This window comes from Acanthochromis polyacanthus, chromosome 12 (assembly GCF_021347895.1).
Source record: "Acanthochromis polyacanthus isolate Apoly-LR-REF ecotype Palm Island chromosome 12, KAUST_Apoly_ChrSc, whole genome shotgun sequence".
Classification (NCBI taxonomy): domain Eukaryota; kingdom Metazoa; phylum Chordata; class Actinopteri; family Pomacentridae; genus Acanthochromis; species Acanthochromis polyacanthus.
Genome location: NC_067124.1, coordinates 7,129,956 through 7,140,719, shown reverse-complemented (window position 1 = coordinate 7,140,719; position 10,764 = coordinate 7,129,956).

Here is a 10,764-nt window from a genome sequence, read left to right as displayed (position 1 = left end):
TGATTTTACAGGAAATAGATGTGCTGTCAGTTTTATTCTGTCCCTGTGTTAAAGATAATTATCTGTTCACTGACAGTTTGCTTCCTTTGAGGATCTGCTCCTCACAAATAAAACACAAGTGGCATCATGTTTATGGTAGTGAAACCATCCCTGAGTTTTGCTGCTATAGGCCTTGAGTGCTGGAGGACTTCCTATGATGCACCAAGCACCTCTCCCTTCCTCTACTCTACTCTCCTCTCTCTGGCTCCATACAGTTTAAAATCACCACTCCATGTCACCTATGTGTCCACACTCTCTCACGGTTTGAATTTTGTCCTCTTTGCAGGTATCTCTGGCTGTGGAGCTCTGTGGTTCAGATCTGCAGCTACTGGTGTTTGTTGTTCTCCTGTGTATTCTTTGTCTGTCTCCTATCTGCAAACCTGTCTCTTTTAACCCTGACTAGTCGAGGCGGATGGTCACCCTTCCTGGTGACTGGTTCTGCTAGAGGTTACTTTCGGGTAAATGGGAGTTTTTCTTCCCACTGTTGCCAAAGTGCTCGCTCAGAGGGAATCCAGAGGAAACTTTGGATTTGTTGGGCTTCTCTGTATAATTTTGTAAATTCCTTGACATGATGTTGTGAATTGCTGATATATAAATAAAACTGAATTAAACTGTATACAATTTACATATGTCTTGCAGTCTTAATTTAGGCATGAGTGCAAGCTGACGTCTTTAATATTTAACCAAAATAACAATTTTTGCAGAAACCTTAGTCAAATATTTTAGTAGCCTAATCCAACCAGCATTTCCGTTTTCTCATATATCTGGCAAAACAAATTAGACGTGCGAAAGCTTTAGAAAAGCACAGTGTAGACTCTTACGCAAGCCAAGTATGATAAAACTTTGCAGTCAAAAAGCAATGACCAATCCAAAAGAGGAATAAATAAAATATATTTACAAGGAAACTGATGAAAAAGTATATATTTTTCACAGAAGACTTCTGTGTACGTCATGGTAGGACAAACACTGGTGTAAAATATAACATTGCTAATGGCTGAATTCCACTTAGCTGCCTCAGTTTAAGGGTCCTGGTATTATTTTTCTCTCAGATTAGCTGTCAGGTTAAGTGAGACCCATGTGAACAGGTGGTTCTTATTAAGTGCCTTAAATATCATCTGGATAGTATATGGATACAACACACTCTAGATACTTCTAAATGGGCATGAGGAGATGACGAGCTCTGAATGACAATGACAGAATTGCAAAAGATTATGCAAATGATTGTGGATTGTCTATCAACATTGCACCGACTTTATTACAACAGTGCAATGGGAACACATAAGAAAAGTTTAATTGGGTCAAATCAGTTTTATTATAAAAAGTACAGGATTCTAGATTTACTTTATATCTGTATGTAAAATAAAATGGTACTAAAGACAATTATTGATACACTGTGTTAAAGTGCCACTGAAATGTCAGTGCCTTCAACATATTTGAATATCAGTTATACTTATGTTCTATGCAGAAATAACAGTACAAAATTTAAGGTATTTGTACTTCAGTATTTTTTTTTATGATGCTTCATACCTGAGCTTTATTAGAATTCAACAGGAAAGACTTTACTACAATTATTTGACAGCTTTCGTAACTGGTTATTTTGCAATTTGGGATTTTACACACGAAACCAATAAAGAGCTTAAAATATGATGCTATCATTTAGTCCAGTGATCTATTAATTAGCAGAAAATAAATTGTATTATGGATTCGATAATTGTTTAAACCTTTTCATACAAAAAATATCAACTTTTTCTACAAAGCAAACAGCTGAACCACCTACAACATCTTAGAAATTAACATGAATACTCAGACAAGCCATACTTCTCTGTTAACTATTTTTACTTTTAATACTTTAATGGCAGTTTCCTGATCATAATTACATCATTTTAACTCCTTAACATCCAAATTCTAGAAGTTTCTGAAATAAACTGAGGCAACGCTATTGGCAATAAATTGCATCCTTTAAATCTACTTGGCTCATTTGCGCAAAATCTCAGCATACTTTAACTACATATATTACCTGGAGACATAACTGTCATCACCTCGCCTTACAGATACTTAAGGAAGAAATGGCTCAGGTGACCCCACTGTTCCCTGAAGACAGAATACTAAGCCAGTCCTGCAGACAGAGTGGATATTCTGTCTGTGTGTCCTGGTTTGTGCATGTGTGTGTTCTAACTCTGAGGATCTACATATGTATGCTGTCCTTGTCATATTTACTCCCTCCAGTCATATGGAAGGTGTCTGGATTGGTGTTTGAGAATAGTATACCCCACTTAGCTCTGTATTTATATTAAATATTAAATCCAATTTAAATACAAAATTACCATATGAAATATTAAGCAAGAGTGTAAATATTTAATGCGAGCCCTTTACCATAGGCCTAGTATTCATTACCATGCAGAGCTGGATTTTAATGGGCAATTTCCCCAGAGACTGTGTATGGGTTTCCTCTTTCCCTCTGAGCTGCAGCAGGAGACGCTGTTGTACTGTGCTTCTTTGGAGAGCTCATCCAAGAATAAAAGAGAGCGACTTGGAGAAGATGACCAGAGAGACATGCTCTGAGAAAACAAAGACGCAGTTTTTGCACAGTGAGTGACAGTGTGTTTTTATTTTCCGTTTCAAGTCATGGGTCAAAATGTTTAGCGTATCTAGAGTGGAGATAATTTTACAGCTTAACAAAAGAAGTTGCATGTCGGAGTTCATCTGTGTGATGTGAATAAAAATCAGGTGGGCTAAAGTCCGATTGTTGAAGAGACAAACAAGTGAATAAAACCCATTAGTGAGAAACAAACAGGAATCACACACTTGCTGATTCATCTGCTGCACGTAAAAAGAAAATTAACTAAAAATCTCATTCTCATTTGTGCCACTAGGAGTCAGGCTTACCCTGCATGACAAAAGGTCTTACTGGAGCTGTTAAAATTAGAGAAATGCCTGACTGTTTCTATTTGCTTCTCTCCGTGATTGATCCCTTCAGCACACAGTTCTGTCGTCTATAGTGTTGTCACATTACAGTACAAGGGGATTTCCATTCAAACAACTGTCTTTCAGGTCCAGAGCATTTACTGGAAAAAAAAGACGTCCCCATGGAATGTACCAATCAGGAAACTGTTTCCAATTGTTTCTGATTTGACCACAAATATGGAAAAAAAAGAAAGTCGATGTTTTTAGAGGGAGAAATACATGAGACGAGGGGGCAAGATTAACTTAGAAAAAGATGGAAAAAGCTGTGAGTTTAAAAAAAAATTAGCTTTATAGAGTGCTGGGGAGGAGGTGTAGGGTTAGAGATGCATGGGCACGCAGCTCCTCTGAGGCAAAGCAGTGAGGAACATTAATCATTGGAAGACATCTGTTCATTCTGCTGCTTTACAATTCTGTCAAAGAGCCCGGACTCCCCCACCCCCACTGCCATCCACTCAGAGAAAAAAACTGTCTTCCGTTAAGCATGGACAGGCAGAGTGAAACATCAGAGCCAGTCTCTGCTAAGAACCGCCTTCAATTTGATTTCCATTTGGGCCCATTTAAGATGAACAAAACACAGGACCTGGGAAAAAGGTGCAGTGTGTAAATCCAGGCAGTTATTTGCAAACAGCAGGTTTCATGGAGCACCAGACTTGCTTGTCATGTTGTGAACAGCTGTGCATCTGAACATATCATTTGCTAATACACACACAACATTAGCATATGTTTCATGTCTCATTTGGAGACATATTTATTAATGGAAATTATATATACTTATCTTATCTTATACTTCAGATGCTTTTATCCTTTAAATTGCTTTCTGAAGTTGTATCTCTATATAGAAATTTGAAAACAACGCAAATATACTCTCCTCTTTAGTGTTAAATTGTGACATGATAATTCTCAAATGCCATTGTTTAGGTTTGCTTTAACCTATTTATTAAAATGATATTTTGAATAGTCATGTACCTATATTTACATATTTCATCAGAATGTGAGAACCACATTCAAGACAAGAAACGTCATTTGAAATAAAGATTTTACATCCAGAGCAGTGCATCCAGTTTACCATTTTAATAAAGCTCATAAATCAACATTATAGGACTAAGTGCTGCACCACAGATTGTATTTAAAGATGGTCAACATGGCAACTCCAAGACGTCTATGCAACCCTCTGGTGGCCCGTCCACAGTACACTGTTGTAGGATTCATATACATAGACATAACCATGTGGTTTATTATTTACTGCTTCAAACTACTAAACAGTTTTCTGTGTGAACTGTACGAACTGATATTCTGAGAGCTCTGGGGACAACTACAGATTTTTCAGTGAGTTAAATTTGTGTTTAATTGGCTAACTTAGTAAGTTTTTGCTACATTTTGTCATCTCCTTTCTCTAATGAAGTCTCTAAATTCAATTAATGATTTACCTAAAAAGCTTATGATGCTACATACAAATACAACATGGTGGATATATATATATATATATATATATATATATATATATATATATATATATTATTTATCCATCCATCCATTTATTCTCTATACACTGCTTTATCCTCACTAGGGTCGTGGGGGGTGCTGGAGCCTATCCCAGCTGACTCGGGCGAAGGCAGGAGACACCATAGATATACATAGAAAGGCTAGATAGCTTACAGACGCCGTGAGCCAATGAGGGCTGACGTCGCTACGCGGCGGTCATCTTACCTAGGGGCTGCTGGCTCACTGATAACATTAATGCCTATGGAGCATGTACTATTTAATTAACCATAGCTTGCTCAATTTTCAACCGATTTTTAAACGGTTTGATTTGTTATAAATGTCAGAGATGTAGTTATGTTGTTGCATATTTACAGATAATTATAACCATGGACTTTCATATTAAATTTAAAAAAGTAGATAGTAGAGCATTACCTGCCATAGCTGCACACATACACAGTGAAATTAAATCATCAGTGTTTATGTTAAAGATTTAATAGTTTGATATTTTATATTTCTAATTAATACATATATTAAATATAAAGGGGTAAGTTGACCCAAATGATATTTCAAACTTAAACTGAACAAATAATGTATGTACAATATATGAATTGTGATTCATGCTGGTTCAATTTACCCCAAGGCTTTTGGTTCATCTTGCCCCATGGCCATTGTTTTGATAAAACCTAACTAATTTAATGATTCAGAATGATTTTTTGCTAAATAATTCACATAGTTCTATACATTGAATATCACTAACATGCATAATGTATAAGTTTAGACCTGAGTCCATTTGCTTTAACATAAAAATAATTATACCACAAAAGTCAAAAAATTCCACAGTCAGTTGGAAATGATGTTTCTGTTCTTATTTTAGGGTCTCGTGACAACTTATGTGTATAGTTTTAAAGATCAAAGGGATGGTTCGTTCATCTTACCTGTTCTCCCCTACATATATTTTATTACACATTTTTAAATAAACACATTCAGTAACATGACATCAAGGTTTCTTTTATTAACAGGTGCGCACAATTACAAAACAATTCAAGATTCACTCCAAACCAACAGTAACACTAAACTATTCAACATTCACTCCAAATAAACAGTTACTCTAAACCATGCAACATTCACTCCAAACCATCATGCACCCAAAACCAACATATATACAAAACCAACATATATACAAGTGCACGGACAGTTTGAGCTACTGCTCCTTAAAAAGGACAGTCTTGGTGAGCTTCTGTCTCACATTGTCTTGCTGTAGGCTAAGCGTAGTCATTTTAGCAATGTGGTGCAGCCTTAGTTTAAAACACAGGGACACAACTTATGTCAACAGTGTGTTGTGGTGACTGTCGATGCCATAGCGTGTATCGCTGATATGCTCCCCGAGCAAAAACACATCCTCTGAACCTATCCTCTTCCGCACCATGTAGAGGACCTCCAACACTTTGATGGGCTGTGATCGTTTAGAATCTGCTGCTGCCTGGCCAACGACCCACTCTGCTGCCCTGACGACTTTCACTGTGCCTTCAGATGGAATGACCAGACCTCCATTGTTCTTCAGAGTCAGCAGGTGGTAGCTCTGGTCCTTACGGGCAGATTCAGCATCTGTCACAAGGCTGGACCGGCAGACATCACAAGACAGTTTCTTCAGAGTGCGTCGCACCACAAATCCTGAAATTAGCGGAAGACAGATTCATATTATATCTCATTTCTTTTTTTGGACAAACATCCAATTAATCGTTCCCCCCCCAGATTTTGATTATTGGCTTAGAGGCTAAATCCACAAACGGTCAACCTCTACCTGAAATGTACACAAGAACGTTCTCCACAAGACCATCAAAGTGCTTGGGAATGTAGCAGGATGAATGAGTGCTGCATCCTGGCTTTAGTTTGGCTGGTGTTTTGCTCCTGTGACTTGCATTAACCAATCATGTTAGAGGATGCACTATAAAGCTGGGCAATGGTTACTCACCATTCTCTTGCTTTGACGTCAGGGGCACGCCCCCGCTCCCTGTTCGCCTCACTTCCTGTTTACATTTTGCCGACAGGTATGGTAGCAGTGGCTGCATCGTTTGTCCTTTGTTTAAGGCTGTTTTCATGTGTTGTGGTTATAGTAGCCATTTATTATCCTCATTGAGTCACCGTGGTGCGTCCGAAGTGAGCCGCATACAGGCTGCGTTTTGTGTGTGTGTCTCCAGACCGACCTGTGAGAAGGAGAAATTCTGGTTGGACCTTGATGAAGTGATGCAGAGTATCCCTAGAAGTGAGAGAGTTGTCATTGGTGCAGACTTCAATGGACATGTTGGTGCAGGAAACAGAGATGATGAGGAGGTCATGGGCAGGTTTGGTATCCAGGAGAGGAACGCAGAAGGACAGATGGTGGTTGACTTTGCAAAAAGGATGGAAATGGCTGTAGTGAATACTTTCTTCCCGAAGAGGCAGGAACATAGGGTGACCTATAAGAGTGGAGGTAGGAGCACACAGGTAGACTACATCTTGTGTAGACGGTGTAATCTGAAGGAGATCAGTGACTGCAAAGTAGTGGCAGGTGAGAATGTAGCCAGACAGCATAGGATGGTGGTGTGTAGGATGACCCTGGTGGTGAAGAAGATGAAGAGGGCAAAGGCAGAGCAGACGACCAAATGGTGGAAGCTGAAAAAAGAAGAGTGTTGTATGACTTTCAGGAAAGAGTTGAGACAGGCTTTGGATGGTCAGGAGGTGCTTCCAGATGACTGGACAACTACAGCAAATGTGATCAGAGAGACAGGTCGGAGATGTCAAGTAAGATGCAGACGTTGAGGTCTCAGAAAGGACTCAGGCTCATTATGGCCCTAAGGTAACACAGGTTTTGAAGCAGACGAATAAAGAAACATTATAAGTTAACCACATAATTATGCTGGCTGAAAAATATATATTCTAGAATGTTGATTTGATTTGATTAAAGTGATGATACAGATGATTTATTATGTTTAAAGATCAAGAAGAATGATTTAAGAAGTGATTCTGTGTAAAGTAATCCTTGTTTAGGTTCTGTATGTGTGTGCAGGCCTGAAAGGCTCTGTGTGTGTAGCCTTAAAAAAGCAGAAGTGCAGAGAGCAACAATCACCGTGACTCGGCAGCCACAGTGACACAGCAACCTCCTCAGAAAAAGGGGAAGTTTGGGAAAACCCAGAAGGATCTGTTGAAATGTGTGTGTGTTAAACAGAATGTGGACACTGTGTATTTGCTGTAACAACATGACTTCTGTATTACTGCTGTATGTGACAACAAGTTGATTGCATAAGTTAGACGGAGCCCGGGGCGTACCTAGCCAGTTTTGTGTGTAAGGAGAGAGAGATAAAAAGGCAGAGCCACAAGCACAGAAGGGGAGATGTTCGCCGGAGCTGCCAGAAGAGCTGCAAAGGGAACTTGGCCGGAGTTCTGAAGAATCTTCACCTTCCTCTATTGCCCAAGAGACAGGAAGACTACGCGGGACTTAGGCTCCAGAGATCGCTGAGGACATCGTTGGAAGCAAAGTCTTTTTCTGACTTTGTTCAACAAGCGAAGACCACACTCTGCCAAACGGAGAGTCCTAAGAGGTTCTGCAGTTATCCAGAAGAAACCAATAGAGGGGAGAACCGACTACACCCGAAGAAGCAAAGGAGGCAACAGCACTGGGCTGTTCCCCTCCCCGGGGCTGGGAGATCCAGTGTCCCACCATAGCCTGAACAGACGAGGGTTCTCCATCACCACCATCCCACAGAGAAGACAGCTGGGGCGTAAGCACTAACATACCAGCCAATTCCAAAGATAACTGCCAGACCACGATTGACTTACAGGATTCCTCCGCTCCCCCTGCTGAGGGAAAAGATCCTTTTGTCCACCAAGAAGACATCGTAACGAGTCCTCTGGACAACTGAGGACTCCTCCCAGACGCAAGTGAAGACCGAGTGATACAGTAGTGGCCACGCTGTTCGCTCTCTCTCCTAAATTCAATAATTAGAGAAGATTGTCAGGTACGCTCAATTTAGTTACTTTAGTATCATTTTTAATCAGAAATAATTAATTGTTTAATCATGAATTGATCCTGTGCCCTTGCTAAATTTGCTTAATAAAACGCTTTATTGCATTTAAAGAGAAGCCTAATGAAATTATTATAAACCACTAAAAACCTGCATAGTGGTAAAAAGTTAAGTTGATTGTGTGCATTCAATCCAATGGTTCTTAAAGGTTACTTAGTCCAAAGTGAGAGTGTTTAAACATTACCCCTGAGGTTAGTTCTTTCCAAACCTCTAAAACGAACCCAGGAATAGCACCAAGTGCATGCAAGTCCTTAGAGAGAAGCTGACCGATAACGAATGTGAATGATAGATCAATTCTACTACTTCGAGAGGCTGCTTAGTGGGATAGCATTTATCAGATAAGAGGAGTGAGACGTTCGGATGCAAGGCAGTCAGAACCTGGGCGAGTGTCTCTCGACTCCAGCTTAATCATTCTGCTGAAACCTGTTAGGTGGAATACTAATAGGCAGATAGAATCTAACCCTTTAAACGGAGAGCTGGTCCTGATTTAACCTGAGGCAAGGGTTAAAAAAGGCTAGACTGGCGAACAGAGAGTACTTGGTGTGTCATCTGGAAGGAAAGGAGATAAGGAGACTTGGTGGTGGAATTAGTTGCAGAAGTGGATCCAGAGAAAGAGGTTAGCTAAGAAGAAGTGGGACACTGAGAGGACTGAAGAGATTAGACAGGAGTACAGGGAGATGAAGCGTAAGGTGAAAGTAGAGGTGGCAAAGGCCAAACAAGGGGCTTACGATGACTTGTATGCTAGGTTGGACAGTAAGGAGGGAGAGACTGATCTGTACAGGTTGGCAAGGCAGAGAGACAGAGATGGGAAGGACGTGCAGCAGGTTAGGGTGATAAAGGATAAGGATGGAAGTGTGTTGACAGGTGCCAATAGTGTGATGGGAAGATGGAAAGAGTACTTTGAAGAGTTGATGAATGAGGAAAATGAGAGAGAACGAACAGTAGAAGAGGTGACTGTTGTGGACCAGGAAGTAGCAAAGATTAGTAAGGATAGAGTGAGGAGGGCACTGAAGAGGATGAAGAGTGGAAAGGCACTTGGTCCTGATGATATACCTGTGGAGGTATGGAAGTGTCTCAGAGAGGTAGCAGTAGAGTTTCTGACTGGGTTGTTCAACAGGATCTTAGATAGTGAGAAGATGCCCGAGGAATGGAGGAGAAGTGTGCTGGTGCCCATCTTTAAGAACAAGGGAGATGTGCAGAGTTGTGGCAACTGCAGAGGAATAAAGCTGATGAGTCACACGATGAAGCTATGGGAAAGAGTAGTGGAAGCTAGACTAAGGGCGGAGGTGAACATCTGTGAGCAGCAGTATGGTTTCATGCCAAGAAAGACTACAACAGATGCAATATTTGCTTTGAGAATGTTGATAGAGAAGTACAGAGAAGGTCAGAAGGAGCTGCATTGTGTCTTTGTAGATCTGGAGAAAGCTTATGACAGGGTGCCCAGAGAGGAACTGTGGTTTTGTATGAGGAAGTCTGGAGTGGCAGAGAAGTATGTTAGAGGGGTGCAGGACATGTATGAGGACTGTAAGACAGTGGAGAGGTGTGCTGTAGGAGTAACAGAGGAGTTCAAGGTGGAGGTGGGACTACATCAGGGATCAGCTCTGAGCCCCTTCTTGTTTGCTATGGTGATGGACAGGATGACAGACGAGGTTAGACAGGAGTCTCCATGGACTATGATGTTTGCAGATGATATTGTGATCTGTAGTGAGAGCAGGGAACAGGTGGAGGAGAAGCTAGAGGCATGGAGGTTTGCCCTGGAAAGGAGAGGAATGAAGGTTAGCCGCAGCAAGATGGAGTATCTGTGTGTGAATGAGAGGGACCCAAGTGGAAGAGTGAGGTTACAGGGAGAAGAGATCAAGAAGGTGGAGGATTTTAAGTACTTAGGGTCAACAGTCAAGAGCAATGGAGAGTGTGGAAAAGAGGTGAAGAAGCGTGTACAGGCAGGCTGGAACAGCTGGAGAAAAGTGTCAGGTGTGATGTGTGATAGAAGCGTTTCAGCTAAAATGAAAGGAAAGGTTTACAAAACTGTGGTGAGACCAGCCATGTTGTTTGGTCTGGAGACAGTGTCCCTGACGAAAAGACAGGAGGCAGAGCTGGAGGTAGCAGAACTGAAGATGCTGAGGTTCTCTTTGGGAGTGACCAGGATTGATAGGATCAGGAATGAGTACATCAGAGGGACAGCACATGTTAGAGGCTTTGGAGATAAAGTCAGAAAGGC